The sequence below is a fragment of the Schistosoma haematobium genome, chromosome 2 (genome assembly GCF_000699445.3).
Source record: "Schistosoma haematobium chromosome 2, whole genome shotgun sequence".
Taxonomy (NCBI): Eukaryota; Metazoa; Platyhelminthes; class Trematoda; order Strigeidida; family Schistosomatidae; genus Schistosoma; species Schistosoma haematobium.
Window position 1 is genome coordinate 1,702,228 of NC_067197.1, and position 17,221 is coordinate 1,719,448.

Sequence of the window (17,221 nt, forward strand, 5' to 3'; positions counted from 1 at the left end):
GTCCGGAGCTTAAACCGGGTTGGTGGATATGAAGAGTCCACCTAGGGCAGTTGGAAAACCCCGATTCCAAACCAATATTGCACATGGGCTCTAGTATTTTGAAGGAACAAATGGCATATGAACCAATTGTTGGTCACCGACTACCATGGAACTAAATCTGCTTACGTTACTCCACTGTCTTGTGGATTAAACCTTTAGATCAAAGGCTCTGGGTGTGGCTGCCTAAGAGAACCACCTACTTCAGTTTGGACACCCCGGCAGTATCACGGCCCTCACACAAATCAAGTGACTTGTGTGACACATATGTATTCGGTACCCCTTTTGTACCAATATTTATGACTTTAAATAAATAAACATACCACTAAATGAATAAATTTGTATTTCATTGTGTTTTTGTTTTCAATTTACAAACAGAATAATCTTTAGACAACTTCAAACGATCCATTGATGATGTTATTGCTCTCCTCATAGACTATCCATTTCGAAAGGTTATTTTCTAATTGACTAATCACTGACTATACTTCATCGAAGTTATTTTAAGCTTATACCTACATTACACTCCTACATGATTATTGGTAAGTTAACAAAATATACCTTCTTCTCCTCCCCCTTCATCATCATCATCATCATCATCATCTAAGTTTGCTAGTTACTATCCCACAAATAAAAACTTGGTTAAAAATACTTTAAAAGTAAAAAAGAAAAAATAGAAAGAAAAAAATGAACGAAACCTATGGAGATCACATGGAAAAGTGAAGAAATTCTTAAGATTATCTATCTGTTTATAATTAACATTAATCATTTAACATGAAATGGGTTTCTTTTTTTAAATCTCATTTTGTCTTGGAATTCCGACATCCATTAAGACTTTATGTTCATAACAAAAACAAACGAACATTCCGTTGATTGCATAACTTTCATTCTACATATATGATGATAATCTCTATATTCATATTCCTTAGAAGAATTATTTTATTATCAGTATAAGGGTTGTAGAGATTATTAAGTTAGTGATTGAGATCATGAACCAATTGATGTTAGACTACCATGGAAAATCTGGAAACACTGAATGGCCATTTCGTCCTATATGTGGTTAAGCGTTCACTCACGATACTGAAATTCCTGGGTTCGAACCCCGCGAGACGGGATCTTGGATGCATACTGCTGAGGAGTCCTACAATGGGACGAAACGGTTGTTCAGTGCTTTCAGGTTTTCATTAGTGATCTCATATCAATCGGTTCATGATCTTAATCTAAAAAATATTTTATTCATTTTCAAAAGTTAGTTCACAGCCATATTATGAAGTGACCTTCATTAGAAAAAATATTGAAAAACATACATATATGATGATATTCTCTATGGTAATTAACAATGATTACAACAAATTCTAATATTCTAGTGAGAAGCTGCAATCAATATAGAAATTAATCAATATCGGATATAAGAAAGATATTACCAGTAACATTAGATAGAGGTTGGATAGTATTACAAATAGATAGAAGTTAAAAATCCCAAATACAAGAATTATTCCGATGGAGTTTTGTTCTCTGAGCTCAATGGTTTGGTCGTGGAGCTTTCATTGTTCTTCTTGACGACATCATCCGCAGTACAAACTTCAGGTAGAAGTGAAGTGTTCAAATGTCTTCACTTGTGGTTTACAGCTTGTCCTATAGACCTCAATGTTGATTGGTTCTTGTTGCTATGAACCACAGATTATGAAATTCGTACACTTCACTTTCACATGAAGTTTGTGCTGATGACGTCGTTTAGAGGAACGATGAAAGCTTCACAACCAAACTATCCAGCTCAGCGAACGAAATTCCATCAAAATCATCGACCTGAGCTACAAATCTTCTCCACTATCACAAAAATCATTCGACTGGGTAACAAAACTGTTAAGAATTTTAAAAGTACGACAATGTAATCCGTTTCTTTAAAGTGAATAAATAGTCGAAAGAAAGTGACTGATTTCGGTTAGTTAGTTAGTTACTCTGACGAAGTGGCTCAAGTCAAGTTACGAAACATCAGAAATACCATTTTCTATTAATTAAGATATCGTAAAGAATATATATTTATTATTAACTTCTTACGAAATGTTCAGTATATGTGATACTATCAAGTTCAACATTGGGATTGATATCTACGACAGAACAGTCTATGAAAGATTGAATAATGTAGTGAATGAAGCATAGAATACTGAATAATACTTTACTGTAATAGTTAGTATACAGTGAATCATTTATTGGTTGGATAGCTAAATGGTAAACACGTATGATCTTTGCAGTAAACTATTCGGGTATATATCACATTACAATGCTTCTTTCTTTTTACACGTTGTAGGCGTACTTTCCAGATATTGTTCTAAAGTTCTCTACTCATCATCAAAAAGATTGGTAATAAAGTCCTTACCGGATTTGTTTCATTGCAGAACAAAATTATCAAGTTAATATATGTTAATCTTACGATTACTTAGTCTTAACATAGAAGAACTAACCCTTCAGGGCGTTTACTTGACATTTTTATGATTTACCATGAATAAAATGGAGTATGAATGATTGAATGTATATAGCCTATTATGGTGATTACGCCTTCGTGACTTATTCTGCCTGATTCAAATCAGAAGGCACTTATAATCATATAAGTAAAAATAAGCCTACTTTCGGATATTCAACATGTTGTTAAGCCAAAAAAAACAGTAGGATTTACTTTTGGTTACCATTAGAAACCTTTATTCTAATACTTTTCATTATCTTAGCAACATACTAAACATTTTAGCAACAAAAAATCCTGCGTATATTCACTGATTGGTCTCTACTTAATGAATAATATTGCACTCATCTAGTCCTGTCTACCAAGCTACAACGTGTATAACAGTCTAGATGACTCGTAATATTCTGTACAATGTCTAGATACTACATAGTTGGAGGCAGTGCTGATCTAGGTTTTATTTTTGTTGAAAATGAAGAGTTGGCAAACAAGACACCAGTTACTCAGTGACTATTCTGTAGAAATAGTGGTCAGTCGAGACATGAACGGCTTAGTGGTAATGTCATTAGCTGAATTTCAAGAGTATCTAGTTCATCAAGATTTCTAAAAGAAAATTGATCGCTAACTAACATGGGCTATTAGTCAACCATGACTTTCTATCGACTTCCCTGAACCACTTAGATGTATTTGTACAAATTAAAATTTAAAGGGGAGAAAAGATAAGCGAACGGTTAATATTCGGTTTTACAAATTTCTGAATAGACTAAAAGAACAAACGTATTCTCATTACCCCTTGTTCATGCCAACTGATCATAAGTGAATTTTCACCATTAAACATACAAAACACTTTCATCTTGTATTGGTTGTTTAAATCTTCCCATCGATTTTTAGGATTGCAATTGATCAACTAATTGAATAACGTGACGATGTTTAAAGTGGATGGTACTAGGTTTGAGTCTCAGAATGAACATAAAATCTGGGATGCAATTATATCCAAATTATGAGTCCTTGATAGAAAGAAACGCCCATCTTGAATTCCAGTACTGGCCACTATACATCTCTGCCTATAAAAACACATTTTATAATTCCATAATAATGTTTAGTGCCTTTCATCTTAATAGTTGTGTTCATGAGTCAATTGAAGCTAGATGACTATGGAAAACCTAGAAGCACTGGACGATAGTTTCGTCCTATTGTCAGACTCCTCAGCACTGTGCATACATAATCCTGAAGCAAAATGACTCGAACACGGGACCTATCGGTCTCGCGCTCAAACACTTAACCTCTAGACCACTGAGTCGGCTGGCAACCAAAGGTTTCAGTGTCTAACTTCAACCAATTCACGAAATTGACCAACACATCCTCCATTGTCTTCAGTGAGTTGCTATCTCACAACAGACTCATTTGAACTCCACTCATCACTGCTTACTCACTAAAACTCCAGGAAATATCTCTTGAAATCAGTCACTAGTGAGCATATGATAATTATAATCAGAGAAGGGGTTTTTGTGTATATCATTGTAATTTCAATAGTTTAAAACATGAGTCAGTTGTAGCTAGATCACTATGGAAAACCTGAAAGCACTAGTCGTTCTAGATTTTCCATGATGGTCTACCTTCAATTAACTCATGAATTCAACTATTAAAAGTTTTCTATTTGTCAAGTAAAATTTAGAAACGGAAAATACGAACTGAAATTTCTGTTAACAGAATTGTAAACAAACTAATTGATCAGCTGAGTCATTCTGCTGACAGTCTATCAATTGAAGTCGCTATGGATCCGATGTCGTCTGATACATTTGGTCGAGTAAGTGTTTATTTTATATCTTTTTCAATTACCACAGTATTGAAATAGTATATCTTGTATTGAAATATTACAAATTATAGTTAGCTAATTAATGATGTGACTTCATCAATTCATTTCATATAATGAGTAATGTTTATTAAGATCTGACATCAGCTGGTGAACTTTTTTTAAACTAGTAAGAATTGGACGATTGCTTCATCTGAAAAATTCAAGGTCTTGGATGCCCACTAATAAGTGTCAAATGAAAACAAAATACACAACCTTCTTGTTTAACTAAATTAACTTTTTTCATAAGCAGAGATGGATGGTGAATAGCAGTTGAATCCAGGAAGTGCGTTTTGTCCTAGTTGGCACTCGTCAGTTGGATATACCTACATCCCAGAGTTGATGTTCACTCCGGCGAATATCAAATAGCAAGAAAAAACACGCGTCATGGATTTCACTATTAGCTACCATCTATCTCCACTTACAATCCTTGTGACTTTAAACAATTCCGAGGCACCAGATACATATATGTAGAAAACAGACTGATAAATTACAGTTCTAAACATCAATGGTAAGATTTAAATAATCAATACAAACTGAACGAGTTTATAAGTATCAGTTCCAAAGTTGAACTTGATAGTTTCAATGAAACATTAACTTATACTATCTCATTTCACTTCATTGGAAATTAGACTATCCCCTTCACTCTTATTCATCAAATGTCTTACAGAAATCACCTCTTTTCTCTCTCTTTCTTTATCTATTGGAGATAAACAATCCAATTGAATTGTGAATGTGAATATGAAAGGTCTTGGGATCGAATCTCGCTTGGAGCGGGATCATAGATTTGCACCACTGAGGTGTCTCACAATGAGATGAAACGGACCTCAGCTGATTCCAGGTTTTCCATGGTGATCTAGCTCCAACTGACTCATGATCTCAACTATTGATTATGCATAAATGATTGTTAAAATTACAAGTGTTATGGATGAAATACTTTCTATCTATTTACTATTATAAACTATATGTTTACATAATATGAAATATGATATATCTATGTATGTATATTCATTATTATCTATTATGTAATGTGTCTATAGTGTAAATCGTGATAGAAACACATAGTGTGAATATTGTTGACATAATCTACTTATTTTTAAATAGTAGTATTGTATGAGAAAATTTAACAGGTTTTATTTCTGTCTAGGTAATAATAATAAAATAAATTTAGTTCGAATAAACAGATTAAAGTATCTAATAAAATGAAACGCTTACTAGTGACAGTCTCCAAGAGGTATTTTCTGGAGTTCTAGTGAGTAATCAGTGATCAATGGAGTTCAGTTGGGTCTGTTGCAAGATAGTAATTTACTGAAGATAATGATGAATTTGTCACTCGATTTCGTGGATTAGTTGAAGTTAGACATTAGCATGGTTAGATACCCGCCAACTCAGTGGTCTAGAGGTTAAATGTTCGCACATGAGAATGATAGGTTCTGGGTTCGAGTCTTGCGAGACAGGATTGTGGATGCACACGACTGAAAAGTCTCACAATAGGACGAAACAGCCATTCAGTGCTTTCAGGTTTTCCATGATGGTCTAGCTTCAATTGACTCATGAATTCAACTATTGAATTACTATAATACTCACAAAACCCCATTCTGATTAGAATAAAATTGTAAACATATACTGTTTTAATGTTTGTTAGTAGTTTTTTATTGAGAAAGTAGTATGTATATCAACTTCATACATTATTAGTGAAATTAAAAACACTGCATAACTGATTGGATTGAATAGTTTAATGGTTAGACAAAATAACCAGACGATTGTAAAGTGTTCCTGATCAATAGCTACGACGTGAATCAGGTATTTTTCAATATCGATCATCATTTACATTTAGTAGTTACTGAATAATTACTGATGTCATATTAATCTAGTGCTTGGATGATGATTGAATTCTGTCGATTAAAATATAGTGTGGTCATTTATCTAAATAACTAGACATTATGTGTACAACGTTAAGACGTAAAATGACTGAACGTGGTTTGAATGAAGGATAACCTAACCTATACTTCATGCTTGATGGTATTTGTCAATATATGTCACCTATAATTTCGAAGAAATTGTTTCTTGTTTCTCAATTTTTTCCACAATTTTTCCACTTAGTTTTAGAGAATCTATACACTGTTGTACAGTGGAATGGAACATTCGTCCAGAGTAACTTAACTTTCATTGAAGGATTTACAGCCCATAAAAGTTCCGAAGGAAAACCCACATAGATAAGAACTTTTCTATAGAATCATCCCACCTAAATTATGATTGTCTTCATCACATCTCTATTAACTCTATTCATTAAAATCACAAAATTCATGAAACAACAGTCTATAAGAATCAATATGATGCTGTAGGGGAGCAGAAAACATACTTCAAGTAAAAATACAACCTATTAGACACCAGTAACTTGTTCAATGATATGAAATAGATATGCTAAAAAACGTTATTTCGAACTTTTCAGCATGGGGTTGTATAGACTATTAAGTTTTTGATTAAGATCATGAAGCAATTGATGTTGGACAACCATTGAAAATCCGGAAGCACTGGACGGCTGTTTCGTTCTATTGTGAGACTACCACATGCTCACTAGTGACTAGCTTCTTGAAGGAATTCTCGAAGTTCTAATGAGAAACCGTGACTACTGGAACTAGCCTGTGTCGGATGGAGACAGCTATCTAGTTCAGTACAATGGAAGATGGTAGCTCAATTTCGTGGATTGGTTGAAGTTAGACATTAACACCGTTCAATGCTGGTCCGCTCAGTAGTTTAGAGGTTGAGCGTTCTCTCGCGAGATCGAAGGCTACGGGTTCGAATCCCTCTAGCAGGATCGTGGATATGCACTGTTGAAAAGTCCCACAATAGTATGAGACGGCGGTCTAGTAATTCCGGGTTTTCAATAGTGGTCTCACATCAATCGGTTCATCATCTCAACCAAAAAAAAATTGAAATTGTCAAAACAACAGTGACACCATCCCCAACAACTTTAATAAAAAAGATCACAATACAATATTATTCAGATATGTTCAATGTAACCATTACTGCTTCTAAATACAAATAATAGACATTTGACGATAAAATCTCCTTGTTGGTAGAGTTTCCAATAAACCTAAAAACATTTATTACTAAGGTAGTGTTTCGTTTTTAGATCAATTTGAGTTCCATTATAAACCGAAATTACATTTAAATGATTACAGTCAGTCAGTCAGTCAGCTACAACGTAGGACCAGGAACATATATGCATCGGTCCAAGTTGTTATACCTCATCAACACAACAAAATGAATACCGGATTCATAAAAGTAGTTAATTCAATGGTGGTAATATATAAAATGATTACGTCACAACCTATTACACTTAGAAAATGTCATTTGTATGTATGTGAATAAGAACAAACAGATAGGAAAGAGTAATGGCGTCACATTATCAAAAACTACGTATCAGAATGATTTGAATAAAATCAAATGAATGTCAACAGTTTGATAAGAACAAATGATGAATATACATCCATGGTCTATCACAATAGGGAATATTGATCTAAAACGATCTCCATAGTTTCGTGTATAAATGATTGAAGAACAGTGAAATATCAGTATTGAAGCCCAAGTCTTAAACCACTATGATGTGTACAAAAAGAGTTTACAGTTGAAATAGCCTTGACAGTATTGATTTTGTTTATGATCTTTGCTTATATATATATATATCACTGAGAGTAACAATCAAGGTATTGAACATGCGGTGTTTTATTCTAGTTTAGAACTGCCAGATAAAGCATAATTCCAATCATCGCGCAAGGGAAAGAACTCAAAACCTTAATATCACTTAACTATCCTTTAATTTATGAAGTTTATATATCAAATAATTCACAGTAACAAATTCAGCCACTTTGAATTATGACACAATCCATACTCAAGTTCATAAAAACGTCATTGTATCATTTTAAAGAATTTATTAGTCTATGGTGTTCAAACTAGAACACTTATGAACCAAGGAATAGAATATTACCTACCTACCTACCTACCTACCTACCTACCTACCTACCTACCTACCTACCTACCTACCTACCTACCTACCTACCTACCTACCTACCTACCTACCTACTTACTTACTTACTTACTTACTTACGCCTGTTACACATGATGGAGCATAGGCCTCTGACCAGCATTCTCCAACCCACTCTGTCCTCCGCTTTCATTTCTAGTTCTATCCAATTGTTGTTTATTTTTCTCATATCTGTCTCCATTAAGAAGAATGAACAAAAATTGGATAGAACTAGAAAGGAATGGCCAAGACAGAGTGATTTGGCGAATCCTGGTCGGCGGCCTATACTCTATTGGAAGTAATAGGTATTAGTAAATAAGTAATATCCTAAAACTATTTGGCCAAAAATCAATCAACTCTATTGTTCTTTTTAAAAGAATTTGAAAATAAATCAATAAATTGACATTTATAAAATCAATAAAGTAACTTGACGAATCAGTATAAGTTTTCTATCTAACTCATTTAGTTCTTATCCATATTTTCAATGTTTCCTACCATTAATACTCTAATGTGAACGAGAATAAAGGCTGGGGATAATCAAATGTATTTTAAGACAACATTACAGAATACCTTATTAAAATCTGAAAACCATACAGTAAATACTTTATTTACAAAATACATTTATCGCTTTTCTCGGACATTATTCTTCCTTCATTTTCATACCAAACACTCTGTTCTCATTCTCTTCTCTTTGATTTTCTTAACCTTCTACCATCAGGCATTCCAATTTCTATTGGTGATACATACTACTTATCTTTGTTGATATCAATAGCACGCACCACAGTAGTGCTGTGGTGCGTGCTACTTACATTGACATAAGTAGTATATAACGCGAGTCAGGAATGTAATGTCTGGCAGCAGAAGATTGGGTAGATCAAAAAAGGAAGAACAGGGATAGAAAGCAATTAGTATGGAAATGCAAGAACAATGAAGTCCGAGAGAATTATTAAACATTTTGCAAATTAAGTATTATAGTATGGTTTTTCTATTTTGCCAAGTAACTGTAATGTTGAGCTAAATATAGTTCGGTAGTCCTTATCTGTGTCCTCCTTCACTACACTAGTGATAATAATAATAGTAATAATAATAATAATAGTGCTGTTGCTACAACTACTAAGACTACCAGTGAACTTGGATTATTTTAAAAAGTATTTATAACTTCTTATACCAGTAGACTGATAAACCTTTTAAACATGTTTCATACAAATGTGGATTTATTATATAATGTGTTATTGATAGAATTAATATAATATCAAAGGAAATGATGCTATCTGTAGGACTTAAATACATCTCATTCAGGTTCACAGTTGGGGATGTTAGCATAGAGCTATTATGAGAGTGATGAACCTTTTTCATGAAATTAGACACTTTTAGACTGAAGATCAGTCTCATATTTAAGTCGTTCCTTAGTATTGATAGAATTTCAGATACCAAGTTATAATATAGTCATTCGTTGAACTGACCTTAAAGTAACGACCATTGTTTCTATGTTAGTTGGTGTATAGGTATAATGAGAATCACATGTGGAGAAATTTGAACACTTCACTTCTACCTGAAGTTTGTACTGAGGATGATGTCGTTCAAAAGAACGATGAAAGCTTCACGATCAAGCCATTCAGCTCAGAGAACAATACTCCATCATAATGACATCAATCTATTCACCTGTTCCTCTAATTTAATATTTAGGACTTTTCTTAATTTATAAAACTTTAGATCAAAGTTGGTTATTATGTCAACTGTTGTAAATCTTTTATTTGTTCCAGAAAATTCTTAAGCATATACATCATACATTCTATAGTTTTATTAAACTACTTAGCAACAAAATTATTTGTTTATTTTAACACATAGATACTGGTATAAGGAGGCACCAAATACATATGCATCACACAGATCTCATTCGATATATGTGAGGGCTGTGATACTGTCCGGGTACCCAAACCAAAGCAGGTGGTTTTCTTAAGGGGCCACACCCCGAGCCTTCGACCTGAAGGTCTGATCCACAAGGCAACGGAGCATCGTAAGGGGATGTAGTCCCATGGAAGCCAGTGACCAACGATTGGTTCATACGCGATCTGTTCCTTCAGGATACTGGAGCCCATGCGCACCATTGATTTGGAATACGGTTAAGGCGCAGGACATTCGCTTTTCGTCCTTTGAATTTCGTAAACAACACCCCGTCACGAGAAGGCAGTGAGTAGGACTTCCCTGGCAGAGGCTATATACACGTGGCCATGTGGGAGCATTTTGAGAGGGAGAGCGGACTCTTCCCACTCTCGGCCGTACTAGGGCATTTGGGGGCAGCAACAAAACCAACGAAACTGATCTCAATTTACTATTGATAACTAATTTCTGTCAATGATGATCACAGGGCCATGGATCATTAATTTTTAATAAAGCTTAAGGGATAGAAATGCTTATACTGATCATTCAAGCCTATATTAATAAACCAGAACTCAATTTTATAAATTGATGTTTGAAAAAGAAATCGTTAAGATAGTTAGATTGAGAAGTATAGAAAAATTCTGGAAATTCGAATTATCTGAGGAACAATTTCATCTTCAACCATTAGTTGAATAAGATATGGATACATGTAATGAACGTGAATAAAGGAGGGAAAAACTCATCTATTATTTAAAGTGAAATTACTGAGTTCTTTCATAAATTGTGAAAACCATACATTAGATAATTCATTTGCAAATCTTCCACCAATTGTCTTAATGGTCATCGTTCTCACATTGCTATTACAATTATTCTCTGTTCTTGCTCTCTTCGATTCGATCTTCTCAATCACCTGCTACCAGGTAATCCACGTCTGATCAGTGTTACATGCTATTTATGTTGACAGATCTAAGTTGCATACACCACATATATACTTAGTGGTTACAAGCAATAAACAGAAATGCCTGAATAGTTCCACGTGTCTATTTCAAGCCGACTGTTCTGATTTATATCGGAATAGTTTTGTGGATATTACAGTAATTTTAATGGTTGAAATCATGAGTCGATTGAAGCTAGACCATCATGGAAAACCTGAAAGCATTGGACGGCCGTTTCGTCCTATTGTGGAACTTCTCAACAGTACGTATCCACGACCCCGCCTCTCGAGATTCGAACGCAAGACCTATCAGTGTCGCGCGCGAGCGCTTAACCAACTAGATCACTGAGCCGGCATCCAACGGTATTCATGTCTAACTTCAACCAATCCACGAAGTTGAGCGACACATCTACTAATGTCTTCAGTGAACTCCACTGATCACTGCTTCTCACTAAACTCCAGGAAATACCTCTTGAAGCCAGTCACTAGTGAGCATATGTTCTGATTCACTCAATTAAACTTTATTGAACGCCCTTTTCACATGAGTTTTTGTGTGTGTGTGTGTGTGAATGATTGTAATTATACATGTTATTGTGATCAGTACATGTCAAATAGAAGTCAATAAACGATACAATATTCATAATTGAACTTGTATTCTTGTTACATAGTCGACGAAATATTGTTTTTATAAATAATTCTCATTAGGATATTTTTCATCTTAATTTTATGCAGTACAAACAAATCCAGGTAATCACATTCACACACACACACATATACACATACACACTCATGCATCCACTAGAAGATACAAATGGTAATAGTATCTATTCCATGTGTCAAGATACATATCAGTAGCCTACAGACAGAAATTAAATAATGAATATGAATGGATAGAGTATAAAGAACAGATAAAATTTTGAGGGGCGGGGCTGATATGATAGAATAGAGAACGGCGACAATTATAACAATATGATCTTTATTATTTTTTAAAATTCAGTCTAATAGAGGTGAACAATTAACAAATAGACCAGATAGAAATTCGTATCAGGACGTCTCGGAAACCATTTTTGAGGTTGACATTTCAAACGGATTGTTCCTTGGACAAACAATTTATGTTCCTTTGTGTATATATTATGTTGAGGAAAAAAATTCCTGTCCACTCCTATCTTGTTTGTAATGGGTTTTTTATAGTTAATAGTAGTTTAGATAATGAGTTGAATGTTTAGAAACAGTCAAATGGATAAGATCATAAGAATTGAGGACCATAATGTTTAGATCTATTAAACACAGACTGATGGCACTGAACTTCATGGGTTAATACTAGTATGATTACTATGTACTCCCAAAAACCGACTTTCTAGATTTAAATACAAACTAATCTTATGTTGTCTTTGTATTCTGATTAAAACAAGTAGGAAGTATATAGAAGAATTAATATTGTTTGAGGAGTTCCACAATAGGACAAAACAACCAACCAGTGTTTCCAACTTTTTCATGGTTGTCTAGCTACAATTGACTCATGATTTCAACTATTGAAATTACCATAATATCCACAAAACAGTTACAGTTACGCCCATTCATACTACATTATTGTCAATTAGATGTTACTTTGTTGTTTCTTGGTTTTTGCTTTTGTTAGAGCAATGTTAAATATTAATTAAAGTTAGACTATCATGGAACACATGGAAGTACAAGACGGCCACAATATTCATTAACATATACTCATTAGTGACTGATTTCAAGAGATATCTCCTGAAGTTCTAGTGAGTAAACAGTGATCAGTGGGGTTCAACTGGATCTGTTGTAGGATACTAACTCATTGAAGATAATGGTGGATGTGTTAGTCAATTTTGTGGATTAGTTGAAGTTAGAGATTCACACCATTGGATGCCGGTCGATCGTCCGTTTCAGTGGTCTCGTGTGAGACTTATACGTTGTTGATTCGAATCTCGTGTGGTAGGATTATGGATACGAACTGTTGAAGAGTTCTACAATAAGACGAAATGGCCATCCAGTCTTTTCAAATGTTTCCATCATTTTTATCTCGTATCACTTATTCAATGACTTCTAACTAATATTTCTTTATATTGAGGAGAAAAACAAAATATCAATTTAATCAAAATTATTAGTTTTGTTTGTTTCATGCTGGTAAACAACATTTACAACAACAACAACGCTAATGCCATTGTTACTACCATTTCAATTTGTATTTGCGCCTTTAAAAAAAATAATCAATAATGATATCTTCCATAGATTCACCAATAAGATAATGTCCTTGATTTGGAATAGAATATTGTTAAGGGATTGGATGATAATAACAAAATCATAAAAGGAATTTGAAAACACCTCATATTCTTTTTAAAAAAAAAAAGATATTGAATTTTGAATATAATAGTTCTAATAATAAATTCACTTGGTATTATTTGGCTTGTATCTTCCCATTGATGCTTTAGAACTGTAATTGATCAATTTCTTATTGGCATATGTGCATCCTGTGTGGATAGCCTCGATATTACCTTAAGTCACAAGCTTTTTAAGCATAAATGGATAGTGACTAACAGTGGAATCAAGTTTGATGCGCGTTTCGTCCTATTCGGTACTCGCCAGCTACACGTGCTTGAATCTCAGGGTTGATATTTACCCCATTACATAAGTAAATGGCTATGAGGACTCAGTAACTAAGTGGATAATGCGATGACGTTTGAGATGAACTTTTCTGGGTTCGAGTCTCAGAGTGAACAACAACTCTAAGATTTAGGTGAATCCAGCTGACGAATCCCAACTAGGACGAAACACTCATACTGCATTCCACTGCTAGCCACTAACTATCTTTTCTTATAGTCCTAACAATATTCAAAGAATACATAACAATGTATATTTTTAAGGTCAAATGAAGTTTTATTATTTCCGGTTTCAATATGAATAAAGAAAATTTGTCATGTTTTGAACTTTATTTACAATGAGTTGTTAAGTGTATGAGTTTAATAAACCTGTATGAACAAGTTATTATTGCTGTCGACGACTTATATTTACTGCAACTATTGATGTAAACTGTTATGATTATCATGTACAATGAATAGTCAACTCTATATGTATAACTTCCTGTATTATGCATAAGTATGTATATAAACAGTTTTAAAGTAAAAATTAGGCTATCTACTTTTGTTTGGTTTAATAACTTTTAGATAGAGAAAAGTACAAACTGACCTACTAATGAATTATAACCTTTAATATTGTTTAAACGAACTGATTTTAATATTAGATGGGTTTTGTGGATATTATAGTAATTTTAATGGTTAAGATCATGAGTCAGTTGAAGCTAGAGTTCTAGTGAGAAGTAGTGATCAGTGGAGTACAACCAGGTCTGTTGTGAGATAGTAACTCACTGAAGACAATGGTGGATTTGTCGCTCAATTTCGTGGATTAGTTGAAGTTAGACATTAACACCGTTGGATGCCGACCGGCTCAGTGGTCTAGTGGTTAAATGCTCGCACGCGAAACCAGTAGGTCGTGGGTTCGAGTCTCGCAGGGAGAGAGGTCGTGAATTCGCACTTCTTAGGAGTCCCAGAATAGGAACTGATTTTAATCATAATTGATTTACTGAGATTTGAGTGAAAAAGAGAAAATCAACCTTATAGCGTAGGTACAGGCAACTGACGGATTCCAAATAGGAACGATGTATGTCCTGGATTTCATTGCTTACCACTATCCATCTCTATTTATATTGATATTTCTTGCAACAATCAATCCAAGATAATGAACAGTATTTGTAACATGAATGTGTTAAATAATATGGACTCAATATTCATTGTGAAAACATGACTTTTTATTCAATGTTATATGATTATAAGCAATTAGTGATAAGCTTTGATTGGCCAATGTTTTATGTTATTTAGAACTTACAAAGGTTAAGGAATTCGATGCTCTTTATGAGATTTGAACCTTTGTCGCTTATTGTCATACTAACTATTTGGGTTACGAATAAACTTCAGTAGAACTGAGATAGTTACAGTGACTGGTCACTGAGATTGGAGATCAGCCTTCCTGAGAAGTAATGACAAAGGTTGTCTGCCTGTAGCTATCCAGCTTTAAGTGATGGTTAACTTTTAAACATGTAGTTGAGTTTGAGACGTCTTATGCTTTTCTATGATATATCATGAAGTTAGTTTTTTATAACCATTGAAAATCAAAGTGTACAATGGTTAAGTAGTAAACAAGCAGATAATTTAGTGGTGAATTATATCTCTCAGCTAAGACAGTTGATTTAGTGATTATATACACACAATAAATGACCAGCTAACTAACGTCAGTTACTACTTGCTCAGGATATTAACTGGACCTTTAAAATGATACATATGTGTCATTGTTATTTGTGGATATTGTTTTAATCAGTGACTGGTGGATAAAAATGTTATCATCTGTAGTCCTCCCTTCTTTATTGAGTTAGTATAGCAGTCTATTATTATTATTATTTATTTAAACACATAAACATCGGTACAAGGAGGCACCAAATACATATGCGCCACATAAATCATTCGATTTGTGTGATGGCTGTGATACTGCTCGGGTGCCCAAACTGAAGCAGTCTAGTCCCATTGTAACGAGTAGTAAGTAGTTATAACAACTAGTCATATCAATAGCAATATCAACTGTCTTTCAAGTTGTATCAGTAAACAGCCGTTGAGAAATAGTTTGAGACTTGTGAATAATATACATGGTGGCAAGGCTAAGATTGTCAGGTTTCACTGAGTATGATTTACTTTTAGACCGATAAATTGCCAGACAATTAATCTAAAATTACTCAATTGTTAATACATTCTACTCAATACTCAATGTTATCGGTAGATTACTTTCTCGTTTCCAGCATGTTTCAAACCTATCAGTCACAGTATATTACTGGGAAACTATGTACTCGTACTAGATAAACTGTACGGACCTCCTATTCAGTTTCTGATTACATTATTGATTCGAAATACACCAAATATTTTGTTTAAACTATTTATTCTGAATATGGGGTTAACAAGAGCTTTATTATAATTTCAGTCATCATTCCAAAATAGTACTGGACCAATATCCATCACTAACACTACAATAATAATTTGATTTCCTCTAGATAGACATACATTTTAAAATAATTTTTATCACCAATTGATATCACCTCGACAACCATTAAATAGTAGAGAGCATTCTTATTCCAAATCGATTTCAGCTTGTATATTTAACATTAGAAAGGAATGCATGTATACGATAGTAATTTCAATAGTTGAATTCATGAGTCAATTGATGGAAACATTTGAAAAGACTGGATGGCCATTTCGTCTTATTGTAGAACTCCTCACCAGTTCGTATCCATAATCCTGCCACACGAGATTCGAACCATGAATCTATAAGTCTCATACGAGAACGCTTAATCTCTAGACCACTGAAACGGACGACCGACCGGCATCCAATGGTGTGAATCTCTAACTTCAACTAATCCATGAAATTGACCAACACATCCACCATTATCTTCAATGAGTTACTATCTCACAACAGACAAAACTGAACTGCACTGATCACTGCTTACTCACTAGAACTTCAGGAGATATCTCTTGAAATCAGTCACTAATGAGTATATGGTAATGAATATTGTGACCGTCTAGTACTTCCATGTTTTCCATGATAGTCTAACTTTAACTGATATTTAACATTGCTCTAACACAAACAAAAACAAAACAAGAACAACGTCACATCTAATTCACAATAATAATGCAGTATGAATGGGCGTAACTGTAACTGTAAACATTTTGTAAATTTACATTAACCATATTACAGTACTTACTTATTGTTTACATGTTTATTATTATTATTGTGATTGTTGACATTTGATTTTGATTTATCAAATTATTTACTAAAAAAATAAAATCAATTATCACCATAAGATTATTATGGTTACTACTATTATTGTTATTATGATTACCATTACTATTGTCACCATTACTATTATTACTATTACTATTATTACTGTTATTATTATTATTATTATTATTATGTTTAATC

General features: G+C 33.7%; 1 protein-coding gene across 1 annotated transcript in view; it reads right to left on the reverse strand.

Moving 5' to 3' along the window:
* Positions 1–17,221, reverse strand: part of MS3_00006013 (uncharacterized protein) — an 80,457-nt gene that overhangs the window by 50,371 nt on the left and 12,865 nt on the right. The window lies entirely within an intron of this gene.